This window comes from Saimiri boliviensis, chromosome 11, assembly GCF_048565385.1.
Source record: "Saimiri boliviensis isolate mSaiBol1 chromosome 11, mSaiBol1.pri, whole genome shotgun sequence".
NCBI lineage: Eukaryota > Metazoa > Chordata > Mammalia > Primates > Cebidae > Saimiri > Saimiri boliviensis.
The window spans coordinates 111430698-111447610 of NC_133459.1; the positions used below are offsets into that span (position 1 = coordinate 111430698).

The 16913-nt window shown below is 36.3% G+C and overlaps 1 protein-coding gene across 7 annotated transcripts in view; it reads right to left on the minus strand.

Moving 5' to 3' along the window:
• The window catches only part of SNX7 (sorting nexin 7), a 199829-nt gene that overhangs the window by 138679 nt on the left and 44237 nt on the right, over positions 1-16913 (minus strand). The window lies entirely within an intron of this gene.

Consider the following 16913-nt stretch of genomic DNA (forward strand, 5'->3'; position numbering starts at 1 on the left):
AAGGCTGCAGAAGGAATTAACAATAGGATGTACTCATATTAATAATATGGGTAGTGGGACTTGGAAGAATAGGATATTGGAATGGGCACACTTTTAACCGTGTGTCTTTTTCTAAATTTACAAATTTTGAGCGATGTGAATATATTATCTATTCAAATAAATCATAATTTGGGGTTATTTGTAAAAGCAATGTGCTAATTAGTTATGAGATCAAGACTATATATCTTATGGGATGAATGACATGTTGAAGTACCTAATGTTATATAAATGAGTAGTCGTGGTTAGGAAGTAATATTTGTAGGGACACATTACATCCGGATTCAGAACACAGGGCATAAAAACAGAACTCAGTTCCTTTTCCCTGATGGTTAAATTGTGTGTAAATATTTCCTCTTCCAATAAAAGTGTTGGATGATAAAAGAAGTAATGAAAATGCAAGTGAAAGTAGAAAAAGGTGTTATTTCTATATTGATGTATTATGTAATATACATTAAAAATCACACATTCATGTGTGATCTTGACTATGTAGAACAAAGTTAATCTAAATATTGTAACTAAAAATTTGACACTGGACAAAAACTATATTTTCTGGTGAGGAACCTTCTTCAGGAAACATGTTAGGGAGGCCTTACATTTGCGCTTCTACATGGGATAAGTAATTGCCACCATCTGCCACTTCTCTCACCACCTGATCTATGTGCATGCCCTTTTCATTTCCTCATGTATGGAGTCCCCATTGCATGTCTTGCATTTTCCTGGTACAAGGGTCTGCAACAGCTCTTCAAATGCATTAAGGTTTATTTTGAACGTATTTCACGAATATCTCTTTTTTCCTACTAAGTTTAGATGAAAAGCTTCTAAATAAGAAGGTCTTAGAAGCAACAGAATCTGCCTCCTGGGGAAGGGCAGTTTCATTGTAATTTTGTGTATTTTGAAATGCCTCTTAGGCTCTCCCTAGCCACACTGCTTATGAGAACCACTGACATACATTAAGGGAAGAAACTACCTCCTTAACTCATTTCATACCCGCTTTGTGACTGAGAGATAAACAAGGTAGGTCAATTTAACCTAAAATAAACACTATCAAGACTGCCAGTTCACTGTAATGAAATATTTCAAGTCACCAAGGATGTTCTGGCCAAGAGAATTTATCACATGCAAACTCTGATTGGTATTAATCATTTGAAGCATGTTGATAAGTATTTTCTGAGGATTGTTCTGGGATTAGATACAGTGGTTTCTGCTATAGGTAAAGGAGCAGTAGGCTATTTACAGGTTTTGTCCTGGAATATAGTTTTCAAGTCCTGGAAAATAGTTAATAGCACAATTTCTGAAGTTCTGCCTCAAAAATTCCTACATGTGCATGTTGTTCAAGTAATTCTATTCCTCTGTTTCTCAACTGTCATATTAACAACAAATATAAAAGCTTATAAGGCGAGGAAAATAATAGTACCTACACCCCACCGTATTATGTGAGACTTAAATGAAACAATACACATAGAACATTTAGAACTCTGCCTGGCACATCGTGTGTGCTTAAGAAATGTTAGCTATTATTATTGTCATCAATTAGTTTTAGTATGACTTGTTGATCTAGTTAATGCATAATTCTATAAAATAATTCCTTGAGAGAAAAAAAGACTTTCAACTCTCTGAGATAATTATAACTCTACATATTTCAAAGCATTTCAAAGTAGCAATTTACAATTTATTATGAAATCTAAGTATATTTTTTAAAGACGATAAAAGCAGAAAACACCAAACTTTTATTCCTTTTTGCTTTGATTTTAGTAGCAGATAATTGTTACTTGCCTTAAAATTTTCTCATCTCCCTATGTATTTCAAAGCATTTCCAAGTTGCAATTTACAATTTATTATGAAAACTAAGTATATTTTTTAAAGAAGATAAAAGAAGAAAACATCAAACTTTCATTCCTTTTTGCTTTGATTTTAGTAGCAGATAATTGTTACTTGCCTTAAAATTTTCTCATCTCCCTAGACTTCAGACCCACCCATCAGGGAAAAAAAATGTATTTTATGATACATCAGGGAGTGTAGAGCGTTAGGTTACAGCTCTGGCTCTGCTATTACTAGCTGTATAACTATGAGCAAATCACTTAACTCTTATCAAAATCTCCACTACTACCTTCTTTGTTTATGCCATCATCACCTCTTATCCATGGTACTGGATACAACATAACTTTCTGTTTTCCTACGCAGGAAACACAGTGAGCATTTGGAAGCAACTGTCAACTCTTCCTTTCTCCTTTTTCTTCCTGAACAGCTCTGCTCTAAAGGTTCATCGCTCCAGATACAAGACTAATGTCCACATTGGTGGAGAAAAGGAGGCAAAGTCATGGTGGCCTGGCACAGAATGTCAAAATTAGATGAGGAAGTAGTTCCTGCAGACAGTGGCCTAGAGCAGGGAGTAACAACCCAAGCAGGATGAAGAGGGTACCATATGGGGATGGGAGGCAAACCTGGCATGGGGAAACAGAAGTGTGGTAAAGTAGAGGTGTGGCCCCTGCAGTGTGTGAAAACCCAAGTGGAGTGGGGAATGCCGCCACTTAGGAAAGACGACTTGGGCTATGCAGGATTGGTTACACACAGGGGATCAATCAAATAAGTAGACTTAGAAAAGATAATGAGAGCCTGTCTCTCACTGTCAGAAAAGGAACTACCTCTATGGAGAAAAAAATATCAAGGATGAATCCATATAACTAGGTTAAAATTGGAGTCTCAGTGTAAATTCATTGTTTTATTATATATGTAAATACACAAATAAATAATAGATATAAAAACATGTGTGTGTGTGTGTGTGTGTGTGGGTGTGTGTGCATGTGTATGATTAAACAGACATACTCCCTAGCTCTGCTCATAAAGAAGGTCTTAGATAGTGATACCTGAATAGCAATGAACATATCTAATGCCAAGATACTGTATTCTAAATATAACTTTTTCTACTAAAAGGGACCAGGGCTCATTAGATAAATGACTGATTCCAGGGCTAAGACAGGTATAGTACAAGAGAGTCAGAATGTTTTGTTATACCAGAAGCAAAGAGGTGATCAAAATGACGTGAACATGTCAAAAGGGCACAGAAGTCAGCTTGAAGATGGTCCCAATCATCTAATTTGGGTAACTCATGTATCAAAACAAGTAATGACAATAGTGGGCTAAAACCCACTTCCTAAAATGAAAAACAAATCCGCACATGAATAAATTTAAAGTTAAGGTACAACAAGTGATGGGATCATCAGTCTCAAAGATGCTCCCCACAAAATACTGATTAATTACACTGGAAAAAGAGTAATTTTATAGTGGAGAAGCTAGAAAGACATTGCCTTAATCAGTGATCAAGTGATTGTTAATCAGTGATCATTAACGGGACAAATAAATATCACGTACAATCTAAAAGGAATCAATGAGAGGATCACAGTAACACGTGATATTACTGTCAAAGATTGATGATATAAATCCAAGCATAAGGAAATATGAAACAAGTTAAAATAGGAAGCATTCTACAAAATAATCTTCAAATGGAGAATGGTCATGAAAGTCAAGGGAAGATGAAAGAACTGATCCAGACCAAAGGAGACATCTAACTAATTACTGTCAAAAAACATTAGAGAACACTGGTGAAACTTGAATGGGTCTGAGCATTTGATAATATAAATATATAAATAATGTATTGATATTGATGGTTGTATTATAGTTATATAGGAAAATATTCTTGTTTATAAGAAACACATTCAAGCGTTATTAGATTTACAACTTTTTCTCCAATGGTTCAAAGGAAATGAATGTATTTGAAGTGTACACGCAACTTTTCTGTAAGTTCGTCACTTAGAAAGAAATTTAAAAACATGTAACATGTCAAATCACAACTCTTCCCTACTCGAAACCCTTCATGGGCTCTCTACTGCAACCAGAAGAAAACCCAAGGCCTGCACATTCTTCACCCTCTTGCTTTCAGTCCTCAGGCCACAGTGCTGTCCCTCTGTCCTTCATAATCTAGCTACTTGCAACTTTAATGAGGCTCCTGGAACATGTGAATTCATTCTCATTTCAGAGGATCATGGTTCTTCCTCCTTCTTCCAAAACTGGTGCTCCGGAATTTGGATCGACGCCCCCTTATCATGATTTGGCTCTGTTCTCAGGGTCATCTCCTCAGAAAGACCTCCTCTGATCACTCTAGATACTTCTTCTCCTAGTATTCTTTATCATAGTACCCTGTTTTATTTTCTTTATAGCACTAATCATGGTCTAAAATTATCATACACTTTTTTTTTCTTTTTCTTTTTTTTTTTTTTTTACTTATTTTCACTGTCCTTACACTAGAGAACAAGCTTCTTAGGGAGAGGATCTTTGTCAGTCTTCTTCACCACAGTATCTCCTCCACCCAGGACCTGGACATCAAAGGAGTTAAGAACTATTTGCTGATTTATTTTCTAGGACTCAATTTTCTCATCTACAAAAATGGGAACAAACTACTACCTATCTCATAGGATTAGACATAGGCTGATATATGCAAATGATAAGTACAGTGCCTGGCATACAAAATGTACTAAATATATGTCAAATATGCTTATAAAATGAAAACAGTAGTTTGAGTCTAGAAATTCTCTAAAAGTTGAATGGGCATGTGATTGGGGCATTGCCATCCCCCTAAATTGACTATTAAGATTCAGCAGGAAAAAAAGGCTTACTCCACAAAGTCTACTAATTATACTGTATTTCATTTTATTGTACTGTGCTTACTGTACTTTGCAGATACTCCATTTTTTTTTTTTTTTTTTTTTTTTTTTTTTTTTTTTAGAAATTGAAGCTTTGTGACAACCTTGTACTAAGTAAGCCTATCAGCATCATTTTTCCAACAACATGTGCTTCCTTCATATGTGTCACATTTTGGCAATTCTTACAATATCAAAAGTTTTCATTATTATCATATCTGTCATGGTGATCTGTGTAGTGTTTCACGTTGCCACTATAATTTGAAGGGGGTGAACTATGTTCATATAAAGCAGTGAATCTAATCCATAAATGTGTTATGTTCTGACTACCACCGACCATTGTCTCTGTTCCTCTTCTTCCTATTCCTGGAGACCTAATAATATTGAAATATGGCCAATTAATAACCCTACAATGGCTTTTATGTGTTCAAGTGAAAGGAAGAATTGCGCATCCCTCACTTTAAATCAAAAGCTAGAAATGATTAAATTTAGTGAGGAAGGCATTTTGAAAGCTGAGACTGGCTGCAAGCTGGGCCTCTTGCACAGAACAGTTAGACAAGTTCTGAATGCAAAGAAAAAGTCCTTGGAAGAAATTAAAACTGCTATTCCAGTAAACACATCAATTATAAGAAAGCAAAAAACGCCTTATTGCTGATATGGAGAAAGTTTCAGTGGTCTGAATAAAAGATCAAACCAGCCATAACATTCCCTTAAGCCAAAGCCTAATCCCTAAGCCAATGCCCTAACTCTTCGACTTTATGAAGGCTGAGAGAGGTGAGGAAGCTGGAGAGGAAATGTTTGAAGATAGCAGAGGGTGGTTCACCAGGTTTAAGGAAAGAACCTATTTCCATAATATAAAAATGCAAGGTGAAGCAACAACTCCTGTTGTAGAAGTTGTAATAAGTTATCCAGAAGATCATTGATATGGATGGCTATACTAAACAACAGATTTTCAATGTACACAAAAGTTTTATATTGGAAGAAGATGTTATCTAAGACTTTCATAGCTAGAGAGGAAAAGTCAATGCCTAGCTTCAAAGGACAGCCTGACTCTCTTGTTAGGAGCTAATGTAGTTGGTGATTTTAAGTTGAAGCCAATGCCCATTTACCATTCTGAAATTCTAGGTCTCTTAAGAATTATGCTAAATCTACTCTGCCTGTGCTCTATTCCTGGAATAACAAAGCCTGGATGACAGTGTTATCTGTTTACAGCATGGTTTACTGAATATTTTAAGCCCGCTCTTGAGATCTACTGCTCAGGAAAAAAGATTCCTTTCAAAGTATTAGTTTATTGACAATGTACTTGGTCACTGAAGAAGTCTGATGGAAATGCACAAGGGGATTAATATGACTTTCATGCCAGCTAACATAACTTCCACAGTCCATGGGTCAAGGAGTCATTTAGACTCTCCAGTCTTATTATTTAAGAAATACATTTGTAAGGCTGTAGCTGCCATAGATAATAATTCCCTTGATGGAACTGAATGAATTAAAAATCTTCTGGAAAGAATACACCATTCTAGATTCCATTAATAATATTTGTGATTCATGGGAGCAGATCAAAATATTAACATTTAGAGAAATTTGGAAAAAGTTGTTTCCAACTCTTACAGATGACTTTGAGGGATTCAAGACTTCAGTGGAGGAAGTAACTGCAGGTGTGACAGAAATTGTACAGAACTATAATTAGAAGTAGAGCCTGAAGAGGCTGAGGCAGGAGAATTGCCTGAACCCAGGAGGCGGAGGTTGCAGTGAGCCGAGATCGCGCCATTGCACTCCAGCCTGGGTAACAAGAGCGAAACTCCGTCTCAAAAAAAAAAAAAAAAAAAAAAAGAAGTAGAGCCTGAAGAGGTGGCTGAATTGCTATAATCTCACGACAGAATTTGAAGAGATGAAGAGTTACCTCTTATGGATGAGTAAAGAAACTGATTTCTTTAAGTAGAATCTGCTCCTGGTAAAGATGCTATAAAGACGACCACAAAGAATTCAGAATATTATGTACACTTAGTTACACAGAATACAGAATATTATGTAAACTTAGTTAACACTGCATCCAGAGAATTCATCAGTGAAAGGAAGAAGCAATTTATGCAGCAAACCTCCTTGTTCTCATACTTTAAGAAATTGCCAGAGCCACACAATCTTCATCAACCACCACCGTGATCAGTCAGTAGTCATAAACAGGGAGGCAAGACACTCCACCAGCAAGAAGATTACAGTCCTCTGAAGGCTCATATGATCATTAGCATTTTTAACAATGATGTACTGTTTAAATAAGGTGTACATTTTTAAGACATAATGCTATTGCATGCTTAATAGACTACAGTATAGTGCAAACATGACTTTTATATGCACTGGGAAACCAAAAATTTCTTGTGACTAGCTTTATTGTGGCAGTCTGAAACTGAACATAGTATCTCCAAAGTATGCCTGCAATAAATCAAAATGCATTCTCAATTTAGTGATATCCAAATGTGCTAGAAGGATAACTACTGGTTCTCTATTTTGTGGGAACACAACTTTTGATATTTAATAGCAAACTATTTATACTTTAGGCCACATGTGGTGGCTCGTGCCTATAATCTCAGCACTTTGGGAAGCCAAGGCAGGTGGATCACTTGAGATCAGGAATTCAAGATCCAGCCTCGCCAACATGGTGAGACCCTGTCTCTACAAAAAATACAAAAATTAGCTGGGCATGGTAGCACATGCTTAATCCCAGTTACTTGGGAGGCTGAGGCAGGAGAATCACTTGAACCCAGGAGACGGAGGTTACAGTGAGCTGAGATTGTGCCACTGCCCTCCTGCCTGGGTGACAGAGCTGGACTCTGTCTCAAAACAACAAAAACAACAACAAACGATTTATACTTTAAATGTTTTAGAGTATCATGAGGTATTCTCTAACCCAGGCGTCCCCAAACTGCGGCCCCCTGAGGCCATTTATCTGGCTCCCCACCGTGCTTCAGGAAGGGGCACCTCTTTCATTGGTGGTCAGCGAGAGGAGCACAGTATGTGGCGGCCCTCCAACGGTCTGAGGGACAGTGAACTGGCCCCCTGTGTAAAAAGTTCGGGGACGCCTGCTAACCCTTTACACATTCATACTATAACTTACCAAAATTTTTACTAACACAAGTCCCAGATTTATAAACGTTAATTCGTCTTCAAAAAAATTTCTTTAAGCAGAATTTCGGCATGTACATGGATAAAGAATAATTAATGTCTGATTAAGGTCACAAGTTAAATAAAAGTGAATCAAACCGCTCTCCCAGCTTCTGATTCCCACTGTGTTACTGCTCTAAGCATAATGAAATATTTATTAAGTGCCCAGGCAGGGCCAGGAGTGAAAAAGATATGTAGGACAGATCCTCAGGACATATTTCTTATTAACAAAAAGTCTAAATTAAAAAGAAATTGAATCTATTTTGAGTTTCTATATAGGAAGGCTATTTAAACTTTCTATCTATGGCAGGCAAACCCCATAAAACACACCACAAATCCAAAGGACACGTAAGTAGCATTTCTTAAAATCCTGAGAAGAAATGACTTGAATTTTAAACTACCCCTTTTACTTGTCCATCTGTTACTTTTTCTGTTACAGTTAAGGCAACAGAAAAAAAAAAAAAAAAATCTTCCTAGAGAAAGACTCAGAGCTTAGTCTTTCTTTAGAAATTATCTGCAACACTGTCACAATGCCTCTCTTTTTTCCACAGCCTTTGTCTTTTTCTTTCTTCTCCCCTTTCACCCTCATCCGCCACAAACATACACAGGCCTTATTCATCAAGACTGTACATTTATACGTTCTATTTTCAAATTAGTGAACCTTAATATGCAGTTACTTTCCTAAGCAAATTTCATGGGTAAAATCTGAGAAGAGTACAGCATTTTTTGCCTCACCCTCAAATATCTCTTGACAAGTTTTCTGGGTAATGGTTGCATGAGTCATTCTGTGTTCAGGTTTGTGTTCATAACAGACATGCTGGTGTTTATGAATTTCAAAAGAAATAACTAAAAACACGTTTGGGCAGGGTGGGTCACAATATGTTGTAAGAAATGTGTGGTCTTTAAAATGATTTGGAATACTTTGCCTCTAGTTCTTATTAATTTGTTTCTAATTTATTCCTTATTAGAGTCCATATTCCATGTAAGAGAGCTTCCAAAATTGTACTCTACAAGTTTAAAGACAGAAAGGAAAGACATTATTGCAATGTGAACATGAGAGTAAGGAAAAAAACAAGATAAAGCCAATGGTGAATTTGACACACAAAAGACACACTTGCCAGAAAGAAGTGGATTGGAATGGGGGCTCTCAATTGTCTAGTAACTAATGTAAAAAGTGAGATAAATGGGATAGGATCAGGTATAAAACCCAAAATGTGTATAAGCTGAAAATACACTAGCTACTCAGGAGAAACGAAACCGTATTGCTGGTGCTGAAATGTAAATAAAAGCTTTCTCCTGAGGTCTCATGAAGGAAAAATACAAAATAGTCAGTGCTGTTGATATTTATCCTAAATGGATTTATGGTTCTCCCTAAAATGTCCTTATAAATCAATGGTACAACATTGAGTGAGTTTAGTAAATAATTCCATAAGAGTCCAAAGCACAACTTCTGAATAGTCTGCATAAATTCAGACACAATTTCAAGTATATATGCAACTGCCTAGAGCTACCAGGTAGAGCACTACACAGCTCAAGCTAATTGCTGCCTCGCTTTTTCTTTTTTCTTATTTTAACACTGTGGAGGTCTCACAAGCAGGACTGCAGTTAGCACTTTCCAAACTTTGAAATACCCAATACATACTTCAAAGAAAGTTCCTTTAACGTTGTTTCTAGAAATATTTGCAATCTAATCCTGGTTAGGCACTGGGCTAAGAGTTTCAATGTGCTCATTTAACAACACTCTAAGTAAGGTATTACCCACATCTCTCAGAGTTGAGAAAACTAAAGTATGGAGAACGCTAAGTAACTTGACCAGGACTACAAAGGCAGTAAGTGGCCTCTGCCACAAAATGTCGTGCTTTAAATTACACACAAATCTGCAGCTGGAATTAAGACCTTATATTAAATACTTCTCAGAGACAGCTCTGTTTGGAAATGCCAGGGGCACAAAAGTAAACGACAGAGAGAAAAATCCAACATGGTAAAATTCCAACCAGAGATCTCAGGCTCAACAGACTCTTATTCATAAGGCAGATATAGTAATTTTTTCAACTTAATCAAATATTCATTATTATTCTTTACAAGTTTATATAAATAGGAGCATACAGTTTTGCTTTCATAACAACATCTCAAGCCAATAAAGCCTTGGATGAAGGAGGGCTGCCAGAGAAGGCAGAGAGGGAAAGGAATTCTAGGCACTCCCTGGTACTTTCTTCTGGGAGGAGCTGGCTGCTGAGGGCCTTTTTGATTACGGCATCACTCATGGACCATTCCAAATTCCTAGCCAGCTATGTGTATGCAAACCCACTACCCTGATGTACGGTCTGTGGCCAGCATTTATTATTGTTTTATCCAGAATCCATCCTCCATTCTCTACATTATATTTTGGAAAGGCCTCAATTTTCTCAGGTATCTGTAACAGGGGGTGTATTGTAGCTGGTAAGTAAATTCTGATGGCCACATTCCCACTCCATATGACTGATTTCATCCTGACTTTTCATAATTCTGACCAGTAAGTTTTGAGGAAATGTCAGTCAGGTCCCTTTTAGGATAAACTAATGAAATACGCAAGAAAAACAACAACAACAAAAGCCTCTTCTCATCCCATTGGACACTGCCGTGTTCTTTTTTTTTTTTTTTTTTGAGATGGAGTTTCGCTCTTGTTACCCAGGCTGGAGTGCAATGGCGTGATCTCGGCTCACCGCAGCCTCCGCCTCCTGGGTTCAGGCAATTCTCCTGCCTCAGCCTCCTGAGTAGCTGGAATTACAGGAACACGCCACCATGCCCAGCTGATTTTTTGTATTTTTAATAGAGACGGGGTTGCCATGTTCTTTACTGCTATGTATGTGTGTGTACATGTGTGGACGCATGTTTATCTGTGTATGACAGACAAATACATGCAAACAGACAAAAAAAGGCACAGTAGAAAATAGATTATATTAAGAAATGAGGCATATAGAAAGGAATAATTTGTAAAAAGTTCAGGAGAGAAGTGAGCCAGAAAATACTTAAGGAAAGGAAGAAGGGATCTTCACCTCTGATCACAAGAAAGCTTCACCATGTCAATATTATTTCTTTAAAGCTTCCTAGAATTAGAGAGAAGGCAATCTTGCTCTGTACAGCATTTAGTACATTGCCAAGATCATTTGAAAATTAATAGCCTCTATTTAAGGATGAGAGTAAAACACCAGCCAAAAATAGCACGCCATACTGAATAAGGACCAGCTTGAATAATCTGGTATCTGTTTGTATCTACTGAATGTGGCTGTGTAAAAATCCAGACTATGATGATCTTATGAAAATGCATTTCTTTGCTCACATAAATATGCTGCTAAACAGCTATGGCATTATATCTAGATCCAACTTTCCAATTCTATGCACATATTGCTAAATGTCAAATGTATTCATATTCATTTATATTTGAATGCTTTGAGTGGAAAACTATAAATCATCCATTCAAAAATAAAAATAAAATAGATATGCAGTATTATTTAGCACCACAGATGAATCTTATTTATTTTACAGTTAAGCAGTGAAATGAATAAGCATTTTCAAACAGAAGCTCTGACTCTGAAAACCTATAACAAAATGGCAAAACCCACAAGTTTCTCCAAATATCTGAGTTTCCTCATAATCTCAGTTATTATTATACCTTTATCATCCCAGTCAAAAATTATGACTTTCATAGAACAGTATCTATTTCATTGAATATCTTCTTTATTGAACACATAATCCAACTCAATTACTCTGGAAATATCTTAGTTACCATATATCAAATTGTTTTCAGAAATGCCTCACATGGAGAATTGGTTTAAAAAGTTGGATGACCCTAATCAGATCTGTTTAGTTCATCTTACTGGTGCAATGATTTATCACCAGTCAAAGCTGAACCAAATTCTTTTCCTTCTCCTCATCAGCCAGAAATTCTGATTCTTCCATTATCATTAATCTCTCAATATTGAAATATGCCAAGGCTCTTACTGGCCTTCTTTCTTCTCTCTTTTCTCATACTTGAATGACCTTGACAAATCTCATAGCTTTAAATATCATCTATTTGCTAATAACTTCCAAATATATATCTTCAGCTGAACCTATGAATTTTTACACGTAACTCCCTACTCAATGGCTCCGCCTAGGTGACTTAATAGGCAAATCAACTTTACCTGACCAACTATGAGAAACTTATCTTCCCCATTAAACCTGTTGTTTCCAAAGTCTCCTCATTTCAGCTATCACCTTCCAGTTGCTCAGTCTAAAACTGCCGAATCATCCTTGCCTCTCCTTATTGTCCCATGATCCACAGCCCACCAAATAACAAACAGCCATTCCTGTGAAATACACTCAACTTCTGACCCCTTCACATCACTTCTGCTCTGGTCCAAGCTATCACATCTCACCGGGAATATTGTAAGAGCGACTTTCCAGCTCCAGCTTTCCTCCATCCCATGCACATAGCAGATGTACATCATCTTGTGCTTTTGCCAAGCACAATAATCATCTTATAACTTAAGTTTGATTATGTTACTCCTCTATTCAACTATTTTCCTTTCTCACTGAGATCAAAACCTTATTAAGACCCTATATGATCTAATCCCTGGTTACTTCTGACTTCATTTTCCACAACTCTTCTACTTGCTCACTTCATTTCTGCAACACTGACCTTCTTGTATTATCTGGAATGTACAAGCATATTTTCATTTTGCATATACTGTCCCCTCTGCCTGAAAGCCTCTTCCCCCAGGTACACAAATTACTTACACATTATCTCCTTAGTGAATATTTTACTGACCCCTAATTCTAAGTTGCACTGCTCCTCAACATTCTCTCTCCTTCACACTTATCACTATATCACAACATACTATAAATTTTAATTATTAACTTTTTTTTTAACCCACTAGAACATAAGCCTCATGAGAAACTGGTTTCTTTCCCCAGTGCTGGGAATAGTGACGTTCATATGGTAAATACCTAATTAACTTTGCTGAAAAGTTTTTGTTGAATACCTCAACCTTAAATATCATCTTATCAATATGTAAAGTTGCACACCTCCAAATTTCTTCACTTTTTAATCTGTAGCTCAGCATAGAGAGCCACTATCTGCCCTCCTGCAAGTCAGAAATGCTAGAGTCATTAGCAACTTGAAACATTGGCTGCCCCTCATTCTTTAAGTGACATGGATCCTAACCTCTGCTTACCTCTTTCTCAAATTAACACTTCTCTGCAACTCCTCAGCCTCCCTCTTCAGTTCAGGTTCTCACTAGATCCATACTGACCAAAGGATAAAGTATATATTTCTCAACCTGACAGATAAGGCCTCCTTTCCACCTGACTGTAGTCCACCTTTAAGTCACATCTCCTTTTCCTCAGTGTACCCTCCCCTCCATGAGCCAATCTCATTTAATCAATTCAGCATGCTTTATGAGCTTCTAATACTTTTCATAATATCCATTCTACCTGAAACATTCCTTGTGCTTTGCAATAAATACTTCCATAGCCATTTCACAGGCCCAATCTCAAATATTACCTCTATACCATCATCAAAATAACAGCAGCTAAATACTACTGAGTGCTTATTATGATCCAAGCAATTTATTTGCATCATGTAATTTAATCCTTAAGCCTATTAGAAAGGTACTAATAATTTCCTCAAACTATACATGGTAAAATGAGGTTAGAAGAAGTTGAAAAACTTGTCCTGGGTCACAAAATAAATAAACAGGTGAACTAGGATTTGATATTTGATCTATCAAATTCCAAAGCTTTGATGACAAAACTCTACTTAAACAGTTGAACTGACCTTCAAATGAATATTCAGAATGTCTTTACTGACTTGAGTCACTTTGAAACCATTAATTTTATTGCTGTGAGGTAAGAACTACAAACCACAAACTCTAAGAAGGAGCCACTTTAAAACTACCCAGGTAATATAAGAAGGACCTCATTATCAGCTATTATTTTAGTTTGCAGAAAGACAAATACCTTTTGTGGATATATCTGTGTGATAAGAAAAAATAAATGTGATGCCATTAGTGTTCATTTACAACACATGCGGGGTTATCGGCAAGGTAAAAAGACCAGAGCTCTTGTATTTTCATGCCACAAAACCCACAGGAAGGTCACCTGATATAGTCAAATGTCCTCTGGAATGCCACATCACTGCAATCTTTCTATACAATAATTATAACTCCTCTAATCTTCGCCTTTCTTACTACGGCTTCATTCACTGACCTTTTCATTATCAGTCACTTTGCTGGGTTTGCACACAGCGTCCCACCCAAAGGTGAATTTGATGGAGCCTCTGAAGGCTTCCCCAATGTCTCCATAGAAATGGCCCCACGGTTGTCTCCAAAATGGCCCTGTTTGAGTTGCCATGGTAAACAACCAGGCAGATTGCTATATTCAGTTCTCTGCCAGGGTCGTCATGGCGACTGCAAAGGACTGCTCCTTAGAAGGACCTCACAAGGGCACGTTGCCATGGTGACCCTATCCTGCATATTTCTAAGCAACTTCCTTCCAGTCTCTCTGTGGCCAATCATGGCAGGTTCGTTTTTAGAGTAACTCAGGTAGGCTTCTCCCAAAGATACCATCCTAAGACACAGGGATTTTGGAAGTGAGAAGGCCTATAAACAAATTAATTGTTTGAAAATATAAACAGTGCCATTCACAAATCATTAAATCAGTCCCCATAAATTTTAGGAAAGATTTGTTTTGATGAGTAACAAAAAAACACCTGCAATGCCTCTGTTAAATGTGTCTGTTTTGAAATGTAATCAACCAAAAGTATCTTACAGGATATAATGCAGATAATTTAAAGTTTTAAATTTTTGCAATCTTACAATGTAGCAACTTCATGGGTATTAAACACTTTATAGTAGACATGCATCACATGCATCACACACATACACACACAAATGAAATCATAAATATATACTGATGATTAAAATATAATGCAGTATCAAGGAAGTTCTGATTAAGCAGAAGACAAAATATTTGCAAGCCCAATGGAAAAATAAATGTGTGTTTTTTTTAAACTAAGTTGGGAAATCCTAGCCATATTTGAACCCAAGCTATTTTTTTTCCCTTGTGCTTTTGTGGTTGGAACAATCCCAACTAAACTTCCTTTCATTTTAAAACATGCATATAAGCCATTCTGAACATATGCTTGGTTTTTTTCTGCCATGCTATTATTCTCCTGAAACTTTAAAATATTCTACTGTTCCTAGTATTTTGTCAAGAGCAAAATTCTGTCTAACCATTAACTTTAATATCCTTAGTTATTTAACGATTAAAAACAAATTGTAAAATTCAAAAGATGCAATTACAATTTCTATACACATATCCATCCTTTCATTGTTCCTTCTAATTGACTCAACTCTATGTATATATAGTTAAGAAACATATGTATATGTTTCATATACATATTCTTACATATATATAATATATATACTTATATATGTATATATACATACAAGTGTGTGTATATATATAAGAAACATATATACATACATATGTTTCTTAACTATATATATATTGAGAGAGTTAGGAGTTGGTTGTTTCCTATTAAATGGAAAAGGTTAATGTTGGGTTCTCTCTAAATCATAAAGATGATTTTTCCCTTGAGCACTAGTTCCTCTAGTTCTGTACTTTCCGTTATTCTGTCTCACAGATTCCTTTCTCCTACTCTGTCCACAGCAGCCCACCACACTCCCCACTCACATTCCCCTGGGGAGAACAGCATTTCAGTTAATATACATAGTCAAGAAACATGAGAATAATTCATAGCATAAGAATTCTAAGTTGCATAGAGACATGCAAGTTAGACTTTGTAGACATAAGGACTCTTTGTATTTGTAGTCATCTTTTACTGGTTTTCACAATATTGATTAAATAATGAAATAATTGCACAGTCTGATTTTGCAGAGACTTCACGCTTCAGGTCTTTAATATGCTTTCACAAATCAGCGTAGTCACTGCAGCTTCCACTCGTTCCTTCACTATGTATTTATTGAGTGACTACCACGTGCCAGGCCGTGCACAAGGTCTGGGAATACCCAGTGAACAACAACAACAAAAATCTGCCCTTAAGGTGTTTCAATATGTAGAGGGCAAGAGAGGTAAAATACACACAAAGGAAACTAATTAGGAAGTTATATATTGTGTTATAAAGTGATTAAAGTTTGGGAGAAAATTAATGTGCTGGCGGGGACGGGATGCAGAGTCCTTGGCCAGGTCAGGGCCGAGGAGGCTGCAATACTACACATTTACAAGAAGTTTCAAGGACTCCCCCACTCACCTGATGTAAACGCACTCAATATTGTATTCAATAACAACCTAAATCCTTAATAAAAAGGAAAATTTGAAAAATCTTTCATAATGCACTCAGTAGAAGTTCATTTGAGTAATAATCCATTTCTCTCTCTTCTATACCTGCTTTCCAACAGGGGGCACTGTCTGAGGCAGGCAAGAGACGCCATCACCTCCAATCCTACTCCGCATTTCAAGACCTACATATAAACTTAGGCAAGTTACTCTCTTTCAAGTGTCTTTTCTCTTCTAAAATGAGAATAATTCTTTCTACCCGATAATATTACTCTGAAAATGCAAAGATACTAAAATATAAATACAAAAATACCATGGGTAAAATAATCTATATCTAGAATTTGCTTTACAATACTTTGGTATAAATTTAAAATGAGGAGAGACAATAAAAGTTGAGCAAAATGTTGAGAATTAAGGAAGCCCAGTAATGAATATATGAGAACTCATAATATGTTATTAGATCTCATTTTCTTTGAAAATTTCCTTAAGAATATATCTTAAAGGAAAGATTAAACTTGCAAAGATACTCCCTTTCATAAAGATTTTAACAATACCTAGAAAACAGTATATAGAAAAATTAATGTATTTTATATAAATATCTCCAAAAGCGAGGAAAAAAGTAGATTTATTTACTGAGTAGTTAACCAGGCTAGAATAATGCTAGCATTACCTTTTATACTTTTTTCCAACATGTTATCTCCT